The sequence below is a fragment of the Saimiri boliviensis genome, chromosome 12 (assembly GCF_048565385.1).
Source record: "Saimiri boliviensis isolate mSaiBol1 chromosome 12, mSaiBol1.pri, whole genome shotgun sequence".
In the NCBI taxonomy this organism is placed as follows: Eukaryota; Metazoa; Chordata; class Mammalia; order Primates; family Cebidae; genus Saimiri; species Saimiri boliviensis.
Genome location: NC_133460.1, coordinates 73,629,227 through 73,650,935, shown reverse-complemented (window position 1 = coordinate 73,650,935; position 21,709 = coordinate 73,629,227). Strand labels below are relative to the sequence as shown.

The 21,709-nt window shown below is 37.3% G+C and overlaps 1 pseudogene; it reads left to right on the top strand.

Annotated features, from left to right (window-relative positions):
* Positions 1-13,083: 13,083 nt before the first annotated feature.
* On the top strand, positions 13,084-17,665 carry LOC101034680 (RCC1 and BTB domain-containing protein 2-like; annotated as a pseudogene).
* The last annotated feature ends 4,044 nt before the right edge of the window (positions 17,666-21,709 follow it).

The window sequence follows — 21,709 nt, the reverse complement described above, 5'->3', positions numbered from 1 at the left end:
TTGTAATCCCTGATCCTTCAGCAGGTGTATAGAACTTTCTCTGATCCAACCTGGAGTTTTATGCAAGTGATACAGTTCATAAAAACCCCTGTACTTTCTCACCAGGTAATAAAGACTGTAGGGAACCTCTTTCCTTCCACTCCTAGTTTTTAATTTTTTTTGATAGATAGCAGAAGATGGAGTCTGCAGAAAGCACTATAGTCATATTCTAGGACTTCAACAATCACTGTTATTTGGCTAAAGATAAGTGTTGTGATAAGTACTTTTATTTAATATATCTAAAATTTTATGGACATTTTCTATTTTTAGAGATGGATGAGAGCATTAATTAGAAGAAAACAAATTTTCCACATTAAGCCCATTTCTGTCTATTTCAATTAAATAGATACACACAAACTTTTTATTTTAGGTTGTAATCACTAGTTAATTGCTGGAATATTGATTAGATTATCTAGTGAATAAATTGTCAGCTATTATTTAAAATAATGGGTTGTAACCTAGTTATTTTCATGAACCAAATGTCCAGTTCAATTGACTATGAGGCAAATGTGAGCGATTCCTTAGCGTACTAATAACTGAGCAGGCCAGCAGAGTTAATTTATTTGTCATTTTTTTTAAAAAAGCATATGTTAGACATTAAAAATATTAAAGTGAAATATTTATTTATTACATCAATTCTTCAAGGCTGAGCTAACAGCAGCCACATCAATATTCAGACTTTTGGAATGTGGTGGGTGAAGGAGCCAGATACTGAAACTGGAAAGATGAGTCTGTGAGAACACATCTGCCCACATGAGTCAGCCTCCTCCACTCTGGGCTGGTTGCATGGGTGTGAAGAGGTAAGCCTGCATCCTTATCTGGACCAGTGTGAAGTCACTAGCACAGTTAATCTGACGCCTGCTAGAGGAGCCATTTGACCTAATTAGAAGAGCAGAGAGAACACTTACCCAACACTGCAGAGCCCTGTGTCTTCAGAGTCCCATGAGTTCTCCCTCAAGGTAGGCAAGTTAAGATTTCAGAAAAGAATGTGGGCTCCCATCACTCACATTTTAGGATTTGTAAATGTTATATAGCCAGAAAAAAAGATCTCATTCAGCTTTCATTTTCAGAAATGTGAAGACACATTAAATGACTTGCTAAACATTGCCTTGCTAGATTGTGGCAAGGCCAGAACTGAGATTCAGATATTTTAATTTGCTGTTCAGCATTATGACTACATGGGAAAATATGTAAACTTTGATGTCCTCTGCTCCATCAAAGATGAAGCCTAACCTACTATCAGGAAGCAATTATATCAATCTCTGTGAACTGTCTCTTTAAAAAGTTATCTTCCGGATTTAAAATTCAGCATAATTCCCAATGATGTCATTATGAGTTTGGCAGGTGCCATCTAGTCAACTTTGCTGCAATATGTTCAGGTAAAATCAACTCCCACATTAGATTAATATGCTTGTGAATACTGCAGAAACTTTTTTAGAAGAGAATTTATGGAAATAAACTGATTGGTTCAACTCCCTACCCCAAAACCCCTCCCTCCCTCCCTTCTTTCTTTCTTTTTTTCTTTTTCTTTTTCTTTTAGCTTTCGGTAGTTGTGGCTGGCCTCCTTGGGTACTAAGTATGTTGCAGGGAAAATAGAATTAAGTTTGGCTCTCAAATTCCTGGGTAACTTTACAAGGTCATAACTGTCATTTTGGAAGCAGGCAAAGCCATATCCCAAGTCAGCTCAAAAAGCGAAGTTTTGAGCAAATTTTACAACACCCTTGCCATGTTGCAATCCCCAGCCTGTGGAGAGTATCAGAAACATTATAAAAGATATGGGAGGCTACATGTACCATGTGGCCTCCCACTTCAAGGTGCTGATCTTGAGAGATTTCTTTTTAAAGACTTCTAATCTAGGAACTCTGTGACCTTTGGAAATGGGTTTTTGTCATCTGAGTACATAAAGAAGTAGGGTCTGAAGTATCTGGACTTCTTAAAATGAAAAAAAATGGATCTCCCTTAATATACACTATCTATAAATTAATTAAATATCAAAATACAAAAAAACAACAGATCAGCTAGAATAAACATTAAGAAAATGCTTTCTAATTAAAAAGTGAATGAAAATCAGCCTGTGGCCCTACACATTCATATGCCATGTGTAAAAACTATAAAAACCAAAACAGCTGAAAAACCAAAAAAATAAAATGGTATATTTAAAACAAAACAAAACAAAATACCACAGGAATAAGAAAAAAAACCACACCTCGAAACTGTAAAAGCAAAAACATTCCCTAACCTGAAGGAAAGAGGTAGGAGAAAAGAATACATGTAAAGATCAGCCTGAGAAACTTCCACGCTTTACGCAAAGTACCCAGTAAAGTTCACCTCAAATTGGCTAAGTAAGCCCCTTTTACATTTTGTTTGAACCATGCGGTGTAAAAAAATTACATTTGCCTTCCTCTTTTAGATATGAGGTCAAACTATCAAGGGTTAGCTCTATTTGGACATGAGAAATAATTCCTCTCAAAAATTAATGAAACAGTAAAAAAAAAAAAAAATTGTAGAGCTTCTACAAATCCTGGTTCAAGTGAGGATTCAAGAGTCACAGTGTACTATTAATGTGACCCAATTTATGCCCACAGTTTGTGAATATCCTTGGTAGTATTTATGCACCGAAATATATTTTCCCACATTTGTTTGGCTTTAGAATACATAAAGATCAAAATTCCAACAATTGTTTCTAAACACTTTTAAGTTACATGACATTTTTGAGAAGCTGACAAAACCAAGACTGTCTCCTCAGAAATACATACATTTGCGTTTCTATGCAAAATTTCATAACTTTTCAAGGGACGCAAGGTCCTCTTGCATTTCTTCTATAGAGCCCTTGGGCTTTGATGTGATTTGGCTGTGTCCTCACCCAAATCTCATCTTAAATTGTAGCTCCCACAATTTCCTCGTGTCATTGGAGAACCTGGTGGGAGGTAATTGAATCACAGGAACAGGTCTTTACCATGCTGTTCTTGTGATACTGGGTAAGTCTCATGAGATCTGATGGTTTTAAAAATGGGAGTTTCCTGGCACAAGCTCTCTTCTCTTGTCCGCTGCCATGTGAGACGTCCTTTTCACCTTCCATCATGATTGAGGGGCCTCCCCAGCCACGTGGAACTATAAGTCCAATAAACCTCTTTCTTTTGTAAATTGCCCATTCTTGCGTATGTCTTTATCAGCAATGTGAAAATATATTAATACAGTAAACTGGCACCAGTAGAGTGGAACACTGCTGAAAAGGTATCTGAAAACGTGGAAGCAGCTTTGGAAGTGGGTAACAGACAGAGGTTGGAACAGTTTGGAGGGCGCTGAAGAGAGGAAAATGTGGGAAAGTTTGGAACTTTGTGGAGACTTATTGAATGGCTTTAACCAAAAAGCTAATAGTGATATGGACAATGAAATCTAGGTTGAAGTGGTCTCAGATGGAGATGAGGAAATTGTTGGAAACTGGAGTAAGAGTGACTCTTGCTACATTTTATCAAAGAGACTGGCTGAATTGCCCCTGCCCTAGAGGTTTATGGAACTTTGAACTTGAGAGAGATGTTTCAGGGTATCTGGCAGAAGAAATTTCTAAGCAGCAAAACATTGAAGAGGTGAGTTGGGTATTGTTAAAGACATTCCATTTTAAAAGGGAAGCAGCATAAAAGTTCAGAAAATTTACATCCTGACAATGTGATGAAAGAGAAAATCCCGTTTTCCGAGGAAAAATTCTAATCGGCTGCAAAAATTTTCATAAGTAATGAAAAGCCAAATGTTAATCACCAAGACAATGGGGAAAGTGTCTCCAGGGCATGTTAGAGACCTTTGCAGCAGCCCTTCCCATCACAGACCTGAAGATTTAGGAATGAATGTATTCCTAAACTAATTAGGACTAATACAGGCTTCATGGACTCAGCCAAAGAACCAGAGGGTGAAAGGCACTGCTAATCCAAGTTATTGCCTACATGTATCTCAAGGACCCCTCATCTTTAAACTCCATTCATGGTTATTGAAGTTTGCTATTTGGGTCTTAGACTGGTGACTCTCAACCAGTGTAAAGTCTATAACTCTGATATTATCAGTTTAGTTTTCTAACGTATCTTCAAAACGTAGGCTAGGGAACGTATACACATACACGTTTTTAACTAAAGCTCATTAAAATCACTTTTGATGATTTTGTGAGGCCATTCGTGATAGTTAAAGACACTTTAATCATAGCAGGAACTGGGTGGGAATTAGAATGAGGAAGTTGCAGGGCTGCATCTGGGAATCCCAAGCAATGCCTTCCCCAGGGGAGATTTCTGCTTAGCAGGGGTGAGTCCTCAGGCTTCTCCACGGGCTGATACAGTGTCCACCAGGCTGTCGCCTCCCTTGCTTTACTTTCACACTCACGAAGCAACCTCTTGGGTTATAAGAAATTGGTAATTTGTTGTTCTGGGTAATTTGAGAAACTAGAAATAAGCTACATTGGAATAGGGATGTAAAGCATTTTGGCTACTGTGCTAGGAATAGCCTCTCCTGTAAATAATTCCACTGCTGGTCTGGCTCCTATGTTAAGATAACCTGATTGTCTTTGGGTGTCATTTTAAAAGTTGATTTGCTGCCTATTATCTTGTTGGGGCATACTTGAAGGCTGCTAACCACGAGACACCTTCTCACTAGAAGGCATCTATACTACCCTCTGTATGGTCACACTACTGCCTTGTCTTCCATTTTACACCTGAACTTAGTTGGGTGTCTGAGTGAGTCTGCATCTGAGAATGTTCTATTCACAAAGGAGTTGTTATTATTCATTCATTCCTGTTTCCCTTATTCAAATGACAAAGTTTTAGTTTCCAGAGTGAGGCTTTATGCTTCACCTCTACCTAACAATCTCACAAATTACCCTCTGTTAGATATTGCTCACTTTCTGCAACTTTGTGCTCTTGCAGACATTGAGTTTCTAATACAAGAATTCTTCCTTATTGTCTGGAATCTATTATCTCATGAACTGAAGGCATAAATTGGGTCACATTAAAAGTACTTTCTAGGCTAGGAGCAGTGGCTCATGCTATAATCCCAGTGCCTTGGGAGGCCGAGGCAAGTGGATCACTTGAGGTCAGGCGTTCAAGACCTGCCTGACCAATATGGCAATACCTGTCTCTATTAAAGATACAAAAATTAGCTGGACATGGTGGCATGTGCCTGTAGTCCCAGCTACTTAGGAGGCTAAGACAGGAGAATCACTTGAACTCAGGAGGCGGAGGTTGCAGTGAGCTGAGACTGTGCCACTGTACTCCAGCCTGGGCAACAGAGTGATACTCCATTAAAAAAAATAAATAAATAAAAATGTCAGTACATTCTGACTCCTGAATCCTCACTTACATCAAGATTTGGAGAAGCTCCAAAATGTCCCCAGGGGCCCCCATCTCGTGCCTCACATTGTTCATAACAAGCACAGGCCTGTGGATATTGCTGCTGTTCTGCTGGGCGTACACTGCTTCCTCTGGATCAATGGGGCAGTGCCCATCTCCTGGGGGACATTCATGTTTATTTCCACTTTTCCTCAGGAGTCTACTGTCTCCAGATAGACATGTTGGGAATGCCCTATGTGTCTGGCTTTCCTGTCACAGAGGAATTACTAGAACATCTGAAATACCAAAGCTATATGAAGCCCTTTGGCAAAGTTGGGGAGAATTTCTGTTTTCTCTTTGAGTTACAGGTGAGAGGGCTTTCAGGATAGGGCTGTTCCACCCCAGTGTTGAACTGAATTACTGAGTTTTATTAAAACTATTCTTTCAGTTTTTAAAAATTACACCCTTTACTCTTGTGTGGGCTGTGCCATGGAACCAATCTGATGTCAGAGTCAAGGTTTTCGTTAGAACCAGTCTATGATAATGACCAAAACTGTTGTAAGGAGTCAAGCTTATATCCCACTCCTTCTCTTAACATGAGTTATCTCATGAGATACCCTGAGATCTTCCAGCAAATGGTCTTCAGAGTATTTGGTTTACTTGCCCTCCCAGTTTGTCAGACATGCCTGCATGTGCACTTAGACTTTAATGGGTATCTTAACTACATCAATTTATATGTGATTGTTCTTCATATACTGAACTCCAGTGTTGAAATATTGCAAACCAGTCCATATTAAAGTAAACTAACAAGCTTATCTCTGACTCTGAGCATTGGCCTGCGAAATGCTTAAATACCTACCATCTTACAGTTTTAAGGTTTGTTTGTTTGTTTTCAAAGTCTAGCTAGTAGCAAATAATTACTACACTAGTCTATGTATGCAGAAATTAACATGGGAAGAGGAGTCAGACCAATAGCTCCACTACTTGCTATATATGTGACTTTGGGCAACTTTCCTACCTTTGCTGAGCCTGCATCCTCATGTGCAAGATGGGAACAGTATGGTACTTCCCTCTTAAGGCTGCTGTGATGGTTAAGTGTGGTATGAATGCAGGGCCTGGTGCAGAATAAGCATCCACCACATTTCAGCAATTTTACTTCATGCAGGTCATGATGGTTATGCGACTGGACAGTTGCTACTCCACCATGGCCTCTTGCTGTCTGCCCTGAAGTTTATAAGATAAACCAGAGTTTCTCCATCAACTCACGAAACTACAAAACATCTGCTATACAGAGCAGCAAAAATATTACCCACAGACTGATTCAAGTATGAATTCTGGCTCTTTCCCTCTCTGAGCCAATGATCTTGGTCAGACCACTTAACCTCTCTGAGCCTTAGTTAATATAGCACTAAAATAAGGTGCTGTGAGGATCAGTGCACAAATCTACACCATATGGAACAAACGTATATCAGGTGCTTTAAGAATTATAATGCCTTTCTCTGATGACCAGTGATGATGAGCATTTTTTCATATGTTTGTTGGCCTCCTGTATGTCTTCTTTTGTAAAGCATCTGTTCATATCCTTCGCCCATTTTTGAATGGGGTTGTTTGTTTTTTTCTTGTAGATCTGCTTTAGTTCTTTGTAAATTCTGGATATCAGCCCCTTGTCAGATGGGTAGGCTGCAAAAATTTTTTCCCATTCTGTTGGTTGCCGATTCACTCTACTGACTGTTTCTTTTGCCATGCAGAAGCTGTGGAGTTTGATTAGGTCCCATTTGTCTATTTTGGCTTTTGTTGCCATTGCTTTTGGCGTTTTGGTCATGAAGTCCTTGCCTACACCTATGTCCTGAATGGTTTTGCCTAGATTTTCTTCTAAGGTTTTTATGGTATTAGGTCTGATGTTTAGCATGGGGAGAAATGACAGATACAGGGGAGGGGACGGAAGGCAGCAAACCACACTGCCATGTGTGTACCTATGCAACAATCTTGCATGTTCATCACATGTACCCCAAAACCTAAAATGCAATTAAAAAAAAAAAGAAAAGAAAAAAAAAGAATTATAATGCCTTTTCTTTCTTAAAGGAACTTGTAGTATGAACACAGTTTTGGTAGCTTAAATTTTTTCTTTTTTTTCTTTCTTTCTTTTTTTTTTTTTTTTTTTTTTTGTGTGTGTGTGTGTCATCCAATATGGAATACAGTGGCACCATCTTGGCTCACTGCAGCCCCTCAACCTCGTGGGCTCAAGCAATCCTCCTGCCTCAGCCACCCAAGTATCTGGGACCACAGGCACACGCCACCATGCTCAGCTAATTTTTGTATTTTCTGTAAAGGCAGGATTTTACCATGTTGTCCAGGCTGGACCCAAACTCCTGAGCTCCAGCAATCCACTGCCTCGGCCTCCCAAAGTGTTAGGATTATAGGCATGAGCCACTGTGCCCAGCCTAAATTTTTCCATGCTATTTCTAAACCAGAATTAATTAAATCACAGTGTGTTAGGGCTGGAGTCATAGATTTTAGGAAACATTTAATTCAGTATCTGCATTTATTTTAAAATTATACAATTTAATTAAAAATTATAAAATACATATTTGTGGTAAAACTTCAAACACTACAAAATACATACAATAAGTTGTATGGGATATTTTTCTCCCTGAAATTAATTTCTATGAATCATTTGATGTTTATGCTTCAAGAGATTTGTGCGTATATAAATATACACATAATTTTATATGCAGAGATAAACATATTTAACATTATATAAATAGATTGTTATATGTATATATTTACATATTTATACATAGTTCTGAAACATTGTCACACAAAAGTCCTTTTCTTTTCAATATTTTAAATATGGCTTATTTTATTCACTGCATAAAGCTGCTTTATACAAATGTATCACTAGATGATGTGTCAGTCACAGCCCTTAGTTGCCTTGCAATGTTTAGCTGTTAAAAGCAATACTGGCCAGGTGCGGTGGCTCAAGCCTGTAATCCCAGCACTTTGGGAGGCCGAAGCGGGTAGATCATGAGGTCAGGAGTTCAAGATCGGCCTGACCAACATTGTGAAACCTTGTCTCTGCTAAAAAATACAAAAAATTAGCTGGGTGTGGTATCATATGCCTATAATCCCAGATCCTCAGGAGTCTGAAGCAGGAGAGTTGCTTTAACCCGGAAGGCAGAGGTTGCAGTGAGCAGAGATTGTGCCACTACACTCCAGCCTGGGCAGCAGAATGAGACTCTGTCTCAAAAAAAACCAATATTGTAGCAATTAATCCCTGTATGAAACTGTTTTTAATGGACTAGATGTATAGAGGTAGAACATTAGGTGAAAAGTCATCTGCAAGTCTACATTTTGACAGCTACTGCAAAATTGCCCCTAAAAGATTGAACCAATGTAACAAAATAGGGCATGAATATGGCTGTTCCTCCATGCCTTCTTTCATAAATTATTTTTAATTTTCACAAATATTTTTAAGTTTGCCAATATGATAGGATCAAAATATCTCATTGTAGTTTTAGTTTGAATCTTTCTGAGTTATAATGATACTCAAAATTTTTAATGTATTTTGGCTGTTGAATTTTTTGTTATGAATTGCTTTTTCAAATTGTTAACCTGTTTTCTGTTTCTTTTTAATTTTTTTTAATGATTTGCTTGGGCTTTTTCTTTATTATGAATATTGATCTTCAGTTTGTTATAAATGTTACAAATATTTTTTTCTTTTTCCCTTTTTAAAATTTTGCGTTTTGCCTTTCTTTAGTTACTATTTCATCATAGAGAAGTGGTAAAATGTTATATAGTTAAGTCTTTTGAGGTTTTCAATTTTAGCTTCCAGGTTTTCTGTTTTTCTTAGGTAGATCTTCTTTATCCTAAGGCTATTAAATATATTCTTTATATTTTCTCAATATTTTAACTTATTTTTTTCATTTGGAATTCTAGATGATTTGAGATTTATTTTTCAGTATGGGTTGGCATTAATCTGAATTATTCTTTTTCTAACCAGTTATTTAATTTTACCCATATTAGTCTTTTCTGATTCTACTGCTATGAATACTGCTTTACTCCCCGATCTTACAAAATGGAAATCTCAAGCTCCAGAGAGATTATGTGATTTTTCTAGAGCAATGCTTTACAAAACTGGGAGCGGATCTGCCCTGCCAGGGAATATCTGGCAATGTCTGGAGAAATTTGTTGTTTGTAATTAGGCGAGTGCTGCTAGCATCTAGTGGTAGAGGCCGGGGATGTTGCTACACATCCTAAAATGTACAGGACAGGCCCCCAGGAGAAATTATCAGGCCCAAAATGTCAATCGTGCTGAGGTTGAGAAATCTTGGAGTCATCACAGTATATGAATATTGGTCTTAAAAAATATTAATAAAGGTATACAAATACTTTAAGGTATTTTAAATTATTAACTTTTGGTATGTTTATAAGTCTTCCAAAAGTTGTTCTCATGTAAGCTTGCCATTATGAATTAGTAGATGTCCATTTTCCAGGTGAGAAAAAGATGTGAACTTTTCTTATTGTCTCAGGAGCAATGTTACTTCATTTCTATGAAATGCTCCCTATTCTTCATGACCAACTCTAGAGCAGATGATGAATCCTGAATCCTCTGGACAGCAACTGCATATCATAATTGTGTGTTCTTTTCAAAGTACTCGTTTTAATCATGCCAAATGGAAACAAATTTTCAACCATGACTTCATATTAAAAAAAAAAAAAAAGTCAGAGAATCATTAGAAGCACCAAATTAATGGTAATGATTTCAGGTCCCACTCCAGACCCACTGAAGGAGACTCCAGGTTTGGGGCCCAGGACTTTATATTTTTATCAGGTGAAACAAATTATTCTGAGGGTGAGCTGAGTGTGGGAGCCAGTGCTTTTCCACATTCACAGGCATGCTACCTGCAGGAGGAGATGCTCTAATCCCCATACTGCAAATTCTCCCAGCTTGGCTCCTTTCCCCAGAGAAGAATTTGGTCTCACAAACTGAAAGATTCATGTCTGCAGTAGGATAGTGAAGGAACGAAAAATAAAAATAAAGTGAAAGAAGACTTTTTTTTTTTTTTAGTGTTAAAGATTTTCCTATATTCACCGCATCAAAAATATAGTAAAATGATGACTCATAGTAACCATGAAGTCTTTGAGTTTTTTAAATGGTGTAAGGAGAAACTACAGAGGTTGAAGACACACCCATGCCAGTTACTCATTTCTGTGACAGCTAATGATAGTTTATGTTGGTTCAGTTTTCTTTAATCTCAAAGTGGGTTTAAATATTAATTAGGCATCGTAAAACCAGCTTGCATTTAACAAACAAATATAGCAATGACTAGAGAATAAGATCACATGGATTTGGTCTGCAGAATTCTAATTGGAAAATGTTGTGAATCACCTAATGCCACATATAGATGCACTTTGTTTCACTTTTAATCCCAAAATGTATATTATATTATCAAATTGCAAAACATCAGTGGCCACATATTCACTGTCAGAAATTTCAAGTAAAACTTTCTCTGCTATCTTATACAAGATAATTGAAGTTTTTAAAAACTTTTGTTTAAAAACAGCTATGACTTTAACTATCATCTGTGCAGATTCTATCATATCATATAGTCAAATAAAACAGAGCACTACAGTGTAAGTCTAGGTGGATATAACCGAAGTTCTGTTTTTTGTAATCCCACTTCTAATTTTGGGGATTACTAAAGCAGCTTCACCCTTATAACTGTACTTTGTAATATGTGAAGGTCATAAATTTGAATTGTACATGATAAATGTATACTACGGTGATTCATTTATTTTATGTGTGCTGAAGCGTCTGAAGTATTTTTTGAAAAGATTTTTTGCTTCTAAAAATGTCACTGGGTAAGTCGGTTTCTATAATCCTTCTCTCCTCTGATGTTATATCTAGGTCCTTTTAAAAAATTAGAAAATATCTGCTTATATTTTCAGCCTTTGTGATTTTGGAAATTTTGATGTAGGAAGCAGAGAAATGGCTGGGGATTATTTTAGTCCTGAAGTACTTAGAGGGAAGTCAGGCTTGTGCGGCTTCCAAATTTAGGGTTTAAGATCAGCTAGGAAGCAGCACAAACCCTTAAGAATAGAGGAACTATACAGTGGGAGAATCACCCAGACACTGAAGAGGCAGGCAGGCACTGCAATTTCCATGGCTGGTGTGGGGCAGAAGGGCAATGTTGTGCAAATCCATTGGTGTCCTGCTCTGATTTTTAAAGTGATCACATTACAGGACTATATGGTGTTGAGGCTGAAAAAGCCCTGGCAGATCAGATGAGTAAATTCGGGCCAAGAAAAGGGAAACAACTTGCCCAGGTGTTTAAGATCAGCTTCAGCATGACGGAGGCTAAGGCAAACAAGGGGCAGAAGGAAATGAAAAGAGAGAGGAGAGAGAGCAAGTAGGGTAAGAAGAGGCCCTTTCAAGTACCTCAGAGCATTCAGGAGACATTCCAGCAATATATTCACTCTTGCCCTTTAAAAGAAATAAATGATAAGTGTCTCTGTATTCAGAGATTGTCTCTCCTTATGCATTCTGGCTTTTGGATTGAGGCCTTGGGATTCTCAGCTCCATTTCCAGAACATATCGGTATGTTGCCTACCTTGACTTGCCACTAATGTTGACATACACAGTTCCCAGAAGCTTTCCCCCAAAAGCTTCTGACCTAGAATGTTTATTTAATTGTCTGTGATGTCTGGCATATTTTTCACCAGAGGAAATGGAGCCTATTCTTAATCACATTAGTATAAACCAAAAAAATAAATCACACAAGTCCAGAAACTTTGTAGACAATTTAAAAAACAGTGCCCTTAAAGATACAAAAGAAAATTGTTTCCCCCTCTCCCACCCCTTCAAATCTGTATATGCCTAAGGAAAGATGGAACAATTGGGTATCAGAAAAGACTCCAAGACTCCAGCTGTCCTTGGGTTTCTTTAAAACTTTTTTCCCAGGGCCACTAGAAGAACAGGTAAGAGATGTGCAGGTTTGGTTTGGGGCCTGGGAATCCCAACTGAAGCCTAAAGCCACAGAGTCACCTAGTAGAGAGTCTCACTTAGAAGATACAGTAGAGAAGAGTAGAATTCAACAGACCTGGGTTCAAATTCCCCTCTGCCTCTCACCAGCTATGGGCCCTTGGACACATTTCTGATTTTTAATTGCTCACTCATAAATGGCTAATAATAACAGCATCTTCCTCACAGCACTACTCTAAAGCCCAAGTTAAATATATGTGTGAGATGCACAGCACAGTGTCTGGCGTACAGAAGCTACTTAAGATGTTGTCGCTATTTATTGTTGTTATTATTAGGATGAATGTCATCTTGTAGGGTTGAGATAGAAAAAAATTAAAAGTAAAGCCAATTACTTAGAAACCTTCTATCTCATTTTTAGTTAAAATATTAATATATAAAAATCCTGGAACAGGCAATCTCAACAACAGACCACGTTCTGTAGTAAGTACAGTTTATGGGGCTGGGTTTAGCTCAAGCTGGCCCAGTGCTCAGCTGCTGCGGATGCTATGGGCTTTTCCATGTCAGTACTTAGCAAGTGAATTATCTAGATGTTCTCCGTCTAGAAATCTGTGTAGACAGCCAAAGCATAAATGTACTTTAAGGCTACACAGATTGATTCTCTGCATTGATTAAATCATCACATCTATCCTTGGTTGGCTATGTACCAAGAGAATTTTGAAATAGGCAGAGCTAAAAGACTTTCTACATTTTGCCGTAATGCAATTTGTCCCCATCCACTACACCTTTCCAACACCCAAAAACACTGATACTGGTAGTGATTTTATTTTTATTTTACTGTATTTTTTTTTTTTTGAGACAGGGTCTTACTCTGTTGCACAGCCTGGAATGCAGTGTGTGATCACGGCTCACTACAGCATCGATCTCCCACATTCATGTGATCCTTCCTCTTCAGCCTCCCAAGTAGCTAGGACTGCAGGTACATGACACCGTGCCTGGCTAATTTTTGTGCTTTTTTGTAGACAGGGTTTTGCCATATTACTTCTTGAACCCAGGAGGCTGGTCTCAAATTCCTGGGCTCAAGCGATCTGCCTGCCTTGGCCTTCTACAGTGCTGCAATTACAGGTGGAGCCACTGCACCTGGCCATAGCAGTGTTTTTAAATTCATCTAGATGTTCTAGGAGAAAATGTTCTCACTTATTTTTTCCTACTTTAAGAAGTTACTCCATTTCCATGCATCTCTTTCTTCCCTCTTTCTCCAGTAGATTGTTAGGTCAAGAGGAAGGCAAGCAGACTCTCTGGCTTAACACAAGAATACAAAATAAAAGGTTTTCTCTCTTTCCCCTCCAAAAGCTTACCACTTATTTCCTTTTATACTTACCAAAATTTGTAGTTAATTCCCTTTAAAATTATTCTTTTTTATAGAAAAATTTTCGTAACTCCCTGATGGGAAATTTGGCAATTTGTGTAAAATATATAAATACTCCTAACTCAGAAATATATTTTTAGGAGCCATCTGTAGTGAGCCAAAATATTTATAGGGAAGTAGTGAAAAATTAGAAGTAGCACAAATATCCATGTGAGTGAACCGATTACAGAAATTATAATTCATGTCTACAACAAAATATTATTCAGTCATTACAAAAATATAGAGGTATATTATAGGTAGTGCAAAAGTGTTCATATTATGTTTTAACAGGGAAAATGAAGGCTGCTAAATAATATTTATTGAATACTTTTCAAATTATATATGGACATGAACAGAAATGGGACCAGAGAGTAATCTATCAAAATATTAACCAAGCAGGTTTCTCTGAATGAAAAGGAAATTAACCTATTTTTTTTGTTAGTTTCTATTTTCTAAAATGGCTATAATAAGCAGATTTTATTTTTTAATTATACAAAGTATAGTAAGTTTTGTTAATTTAAGGAAGTATTGCCAAATCTATCTTAATCTAACAGAACAATAGTTCAATTTAGGAGTGGAAAGAGTCATAGGTATGACCTACCTAAATGCAGAGTCCATTTGTTGAAGGAGGCTGATTCTGGAATGGCTTTTCCTCAGATCAGATGCTTTACTCTAAAGGAAAGCTAAAGTAGTGGAGGAAACAGGACGTTAGCCATGCAGAGCTTTCCCTATAATCAGCCATCACCTTAGCAACCAGCTTCACTGCCTCAGGCCTAAATTGTTCTATAGCTGTCTGCCTATTGGCGTTCATTAGGCAGTGTCCCCATGTGTAGGTGTACATCACTGGGGCCATGGAAGGTTTTAGCTGATACATGATATTACATGACCTTGAATAACATGGTATGCCAATCAGTCTCTGTATTCATTTCTTCTTGCTGCTGTAACAAATTTCCACCAACTCAGTGGCTTAAACAGCACATAAATTTATTCTCTTGCATTCTAGAAGTTGTAATTCTAAGATCAGGGTGTTGGTAGGGCTATATTCCTCTGGAAACAAGAAAAAAAAAAAAAAAACATTTCCTTGTGTTTTCCAGCTACTAGAGACTGCCTGCATTCCTTGGCCCCAGTATATCACTCCAACCTCAGGTTTATTGTAACATCTCCTTTTTCTGACTTTGACCTACTTGCCTCTCTTCTATAAGGTCCCTTGTGATTACACTGGGCAGACCTAGAAGACCCAGGATGAGCTCCTCACTTCAAAATCCCAATTTAATCACATGTGCAAAGTTTCTTTTGCCATATAAAGTAACATTTACAGGTTCCTGAGATTAGAATGTGGACATATTTGGGGGCCATTATTCATCCTATTACAGTCTCCATATCAAGTTTCCTTCAGTCTTCTGAGCACATCAAGGAGGAAGTCTGGTTTTGGTTATGCCATTGTTTCTAGCACTTGTTGATCTCCCTTTCAAACAAACAGCATACATTTAACAAAAAGAATGCAGATATTAAACTCAGGTGCACTGGCTAGTCATGGCATCTACCTACTTTATTATCAGTCATCTCCTTTTTATTATGTTATGGTTATCTCCAAGTTTTGGCAAATGATACTTTTTTTTATTTACAGGATAGTTGCATAAAATTTCTTTTAAAAAGTGAACTAGTGAATCAATTTTGAAACTTTTAAATAAACTATTATTGGTAATATACAGATTTGGCAAACATTGTGAATGAGGAATGTGAATGATGAAAGTTTGGGAAATATTGTCATAGGAGAATACTGCTCTACTTAAGATTAGGGAAGAGTCATGCTGTTTGGGGATGACTATGCTCCCTCCCTTAGCTCTTCATGAGGCCTCTTTTGAGGAATGTGATACTATTTTCTTCCTGCTTCTTTTGATAGTTCATTCTCTACAGGGGTATAGGGTGAACCAGTAAGACAGGAAGAGGTACTATCCTTTTTATTCATGAAAAATAAAAATTGACAATGGAAAATCTCTGGGGCATTGTGTATTGGTCATTGGCTATATGCAAATCTCCCTGCAAGGTTTGCTGAGAGTTAAGGCAAGTCTCTGCATTCATGTGGCCCATCTCTGGTGAGGACTACAAGTCAGAGCAGTTAAAGGTAGAAAAGGGATGGATCCATAGAAAAAGGAACAATAAAGTGCTATGGTGTTCAGACAGAGAGATGATCCTCTTAGTTGGAAGCAGAGGATGGTATAGAGTGAGAATAGGGAAGATCAGGAAATTCTTCATGGTGAAGATAGTTTTTCTTCAGAAACTTTGCCAAGAATTTCTCAAGAAACATTTAGGGCAGGGGCCTCATCATCACCAACACTTTAGATGCTACTATACAATTAATGCTAAAGCAATAAGGCTGGTTTTCTTATTTCCATTTTTCAAAAGTGCAAACTGAGTCTGAGAGAGAGTAAGTTTCTTGCCTCAGATCATTTGGCTTGTAAGTAGCAGACATTTTCTTTAAGTGCTGTCTGGTTGCAATGTTGATAAGCTTCCCCTACAATAAACTGATTTCAGAGGCTTTTGCCTTAGGTGCTTCTCCCAGTCTGAAACTAATTGAACTAATCAAGCTCTGTGTCAATGTGTCCTGCTTCAGCTATAGATTATCCCACCTCACTCGGCAGCTTCTTCCTAGAGGTTTATCCAGAGCTGTCCAACAGACAGCAGTGATGGAAATATTTCATATGTGTGCCATAACCACTAGTTACTTGAAGTATGAAGCATATAAAATGTGAGTAAGACTGAGAACTAAATTTATTTGATTTGAATTAATTAAAATTTAAATTAATATAGCCATATATAGCTAGTGACTACTGTATCGGACAGATCAGTATATAGTTAGACTCATTAATATTTAGAGTTAAAAAAAAATTCAGGCAGTAACAGTGACCCAGGAGGCAGAGTGGACATGGCTCAGGCTGCACTGAGTCACATTAACTTTGCTCTAGAAGACAACTTTACAAGGCACTAAAAAGGACAGGATTAAAGATGACTGAATATTGGGATCCAGAATTTGTAACAATCAGCTTAGCCGATACATTCTTCAGTGGAGCTGAGACTTGAGAAGTCTGCTCTTCACAGTGATTTGGAACTTTCCAATTCCAGAGAAAAGTTGACCAAGGAACTGCCCAAGACTGAGTCCATATGGAAGAACTTCATCTTCTCTAGGAAGAAAATGGCAAGGTCATAAAATAAATGAATGGATTCACAGAATCAGCAATAAAATTACTTTGTTACATACAGAATTTTATAATGGTAGGAAATCTCTGAAAGTCAATACAGCCTACTCTGTCATCTTTGAATAAGTCAGACGTGGGAAAGTGGCCTTTTTATTTTTTCAAACTTTTTTCTAAGGAAGAATTGCAGTTAATTCATCAGGCTTGCGTCTTTGGCAGTACTGATCATGAAGTTTTATATCCTACAGTAAGTGATGAGATTTTTGTGCCTGGCACAAATTACTGTGACTGTTTGGGGTTAAGTAACATCTAGAGCACCATCAAACCTCAGAGACTGGATTCTTTAAGTGGCAAAAAGCCAGCCCCAGCTGTGGGAGTGGTATACACATTTTCCTTGCAACAAAAGGAGAAGTCTTTACTTGGGGGTCATAAGGCCTATAGCCAGCCGGGCACTGGGACAACTAATTATGGCTTCTCCACTAATTTGTCAAACAAGTCATTTAAGTTGCCTATGAGTCTCACCATTCTTTGGTGCTAATATCTGATGGAGAGGTATTTACCTCGGGTTATAGTAATTCTAGCCCTGTAAGATCTGAATCAACAATTAATCAGCCAATGGCTCAAAGAGTCACTGGCTACTTAACAGAATAAAGAGGCTGTGAACACAATACATGGACAGGTGTGCTCCATGGTGGCAGTGGACCCTGAGAAGGCTACCTATGCCTACAGACACATGTGAGTATGAACAGATGAAGGCCAAGCATATTGGGGTGCCAATTATGGGCATTTGGGCACCGGCAATAAAAGCAGCCATTCCTATCCCATCTTCATCATTGTGGAAAAGGACAGGATTATAGAGATTACAGTCTGTCACTCTTCCCACATATCTGCTGCCAAGACCCAGGGTGGGCAGGCATACATGTGGGGCCAGTGCCAGGACCAGTTGGCAATCCTCCCTCACCTCACCCACTTCTGCAGTGATGACTCATTTGCCTGCTTTGCTGCTCCTGTTATCACATGGCACCTCCTCTCTGTGGAACCCCATCTCACAGTGGCTGAATCACTAAAGAAGGAATCTGACAACCTGGACACTGCAGTCTTGAGATTTGTGGTTGATGGAAAATACATTTATGCACATAAAGTCCTTCTCAAAATTTGGTGTATGTGAGCATTTTCATTCACTCTTGGAAGGCAATGAGGAGTATATTGTAAAAATGTAAATAATGTAAAAATTTTCACACTCTGTTTACTGGGCATTCCTGGAATACCTGTACACAGACAGCATCAGTCCTTAGGAGGTAGTAGGATTTCTCGACTTGGCTACATTTTATAAATAAAATCATTTGAAAAAAGTTCTGCCAACAAACTATCAAGCAAGGCATCTGCGAGCAGAATGCAATCACTCTGCTCTCGGCTGCTGTGAAGTATAATGCCTGTGACCTGGAAGAATTCTGCTTCAGGTTTTGCATAAACCATCTGACCATAGTAACAAATGTCAGGCTTTGCATAAATGGATCATGATCTCCTGAAGAACTTTATCAGCAAAGAAAGCAGAGTTGAAGTCTTTAAAAATGGATCCCGTCTTCAGAGAAGGAGTTTCTGAACCTTTATGTTTCCCCTGCAAAAGCCAGAGATAAATAATTTCTCTTGAATTAATAGAACATATGAAGAGTTACATTTGACTGAGCACTTACATCTGTCAAAAGAAGGATGATGGTAATTTTCATCTGCCTAATCCAGAGTTTATGTAGAATGCATTGAATGCTCTGATCAGATGTGAGTAAGGGCAAGGAAAAAAAGTATCTTATTTACCATTTCCTCTTTTGCATCACTTAAGCCAAATATCTTTTGTACCCTGGTCTCAGTATATGCTCTTCTGGCCCAAATGTTCCATTATTCAGCAGGCTGATAACACACAGGCAGCCTGATAAGGAGTGCTGTTACTACCACATTTTCAGTACCCAGCATGGTGCCTTGCTTATAGTAGGCACTCAATTTATTATATATCTTTAGTATGCCCAGATAATAGCTTTAGTTGTAGAGTACTGGATGAAGGGATAACTTGCACAAAATAAATCTAAACTACTCTGAAAATATTGAAGTTCTTATTCTTCTGGTATGTCATTCTGAGAAATAGTAGCTAATTTAGAGCATTAATTACAATTCACCAAAAGGCCTTGGCTATTAAATTGTCCAAGATCCAAGGGCTAATTTTGATTTTCTGTTTACTCTGAGTCATTTCTCACACAGGATTATTGAGTATAAAGTATTATTTTGAATGAAATCCCTAGACTGATCTGCCTGACATAATGACATAAGGTCCTTTTCTCTGTGTTAAAAGGGATTTGCCTCTGTAAGTGAAGATGACTACATGTTTTGCTTGTAGTTGACTTCCATGTCACCATAAAATAGGTCTTTAAACCTGCCACTAGTGTAATTATAAAGCATTATCTGAAAAGGAGCTAATACTTGTATTTCATGGACAGCATTAATATGCATGAGATAAACTTATACTATTTATTTGCTTAGAGATGAAGTCTTGCCTTGTTGCCCAGGCTGGAGTTTAGTGGTGCAATCTCAGCTCACTGCAACCTCCGCCTCCCAGGTTCAAGGGATTCTCCTTCCTCAGCCTCCTGAGTAGCTGTGATTACAGGTATGCACCACCATGCCTGGTTAATTTTTTGTATTTTTAGTAGATGTGGGGTTTCATCATGTTGGCTAGGCTGGTCTTGAACTCTTGACCTCAAGTGATCTGCCTGCTTTGGCCTCCCAAACTGCTGGGATTACAGGAATGAGAATTTATACTTTTTAGATCAAAGCAAGTTACCCAATTGCAAAAGAGAAACTGGAATGAAACATAGTGTCAGATTCTTCTAATATGTATCTCACAATATAATATTATATAAATAAAACTCCTTTGGAATTAGGTACCTTGTTCTGATGCTAAACTATTTGATAATAAGGTGCTTATTTGCAGACAACAACAACAAAAATCATCTAATGAAATTCTTTTGTTTTATGGTGAAAGACATTGAGGCCCAGAAAATGTGACTCACTCAAGGTAAAGCAAAATAAACCTCTAAAAATCAAACAAACTAAACAGATATAGATTCTTGCTTTTAGAAATTAAGATACCTGACTCCCAATCACAGGCTTTTCCCATTCTGGAAAGGGAAGAAAACATGTGGAGTAAGCTGAGAAATATGGCTACCAGTCTATGGTGAGATGGTGGATGATCTTCAGAGGTCACTCAGGAAGGATGTGGTTACCACTAAGCCTGATCACATGTGAATCACAGCTGATAAAAATATTGCATCTTCTTGCAGGAGTAGTTTCATCTTTTAGAATAGCTAATGCTAAGATTTGTTTTTGTAAAACTCAGAATAAAATACAAGAAACAAGAATATACTGAAATAAAAACAATATGGTATAAAATAAAAAGAAAAATGTTTAAAAAGGTGGCTTTCAGATGTAATATTTTATGTACACACATATCCAGAAATATATATATATATATATATATATATATGGATATGTATAATTTAATATATATATAAATATACTTAGAAAGATACATAAATTTAGGTGAAATAAACAATATCATGGAATAAGTACCAAAATTAATGCAGTGAGACAAACTTCATTTACAATATTTAATTTCCAAACCCTGGTAGTAAATATAGGTGTTCAATGTAATGAATTTTATATGGTTTTGCAGTTCTGCAGTTGTTCATAATAAAAATGCAATCATTTGATGGATAAAGAAATTTGGACAAGATAAAGAAAAACTTAAAAAAAAACTAAGAATTATTAGTTAAAAACACTGGAGGCTTTAAAGGACAGAATTGAATAAAATTAGTGATTCTGAGAAAAACTTGATTACCAAGTGCACAGGTCAGAGAAAAAGACAAAATGATAAAAGCAGTGACAGAGAAGATGATAGGCATTGAAGAAACATATAGGTAACAGATTCTATGACAAGATTAAAACAAAGCAATAGACACATCAATATTCAAAGGCATGCTAGAAGAAAACTTGGGTTAAAGAAACATGTAAATGCAGACTAAAAGAGTTCACTGTAAAGTTAAAATCAAGGGGGATACTTTGAAAACATATGCTTGCTAAGTTATTTTCATTATAGAGATGAAAACAGAACCATAATAATATAAAGCAAGTATATAAGCAGAAAGTTAATTATTTTTTTTAAAAAACCACAATAGGTTACCTATAAATATATAAAAACTAAGGTGACTTTATACAACTCTGTTATAATGCTAAACTACAGAAGAAAATAGAAAAATGTCTACAGAATTTTGTGGTAGAAAAATATTTTAACCTTTTGTGTTAAGGCAACAAAAAAACATCCTGAGACACTCAAGGGTGCAAACAATATTCAACACATATCTCTTCCTGAAAAAAAATTACTTGGAACATACCAAAGGGCTAAGAGTTACGTTAAAAAAGTGGAAGACACAGTTAAAATTAGATAAATGTAAATTAACTATGGGAAATATATATGTATTATGCCAATGCCAAAAAAGCCACTTGAAGCTACTGAGTATTACACTACACTTAAGATATTTGCATTTTTATAATTATGAAAATACACATGTGTTACTTTGTGATATGAATAAGTATCCCATTACAACATTAAACATTCTCAGGTTCCATGTATACCTGAGACAAGTCTTGTGGAGTATGTGGTCAGTAATCTTCCCTTGGCTTCATCCTCAGACTGATTTGTTTGCTTTTGTTTTGAGTGTTCAGAACTCTTTGAACCACA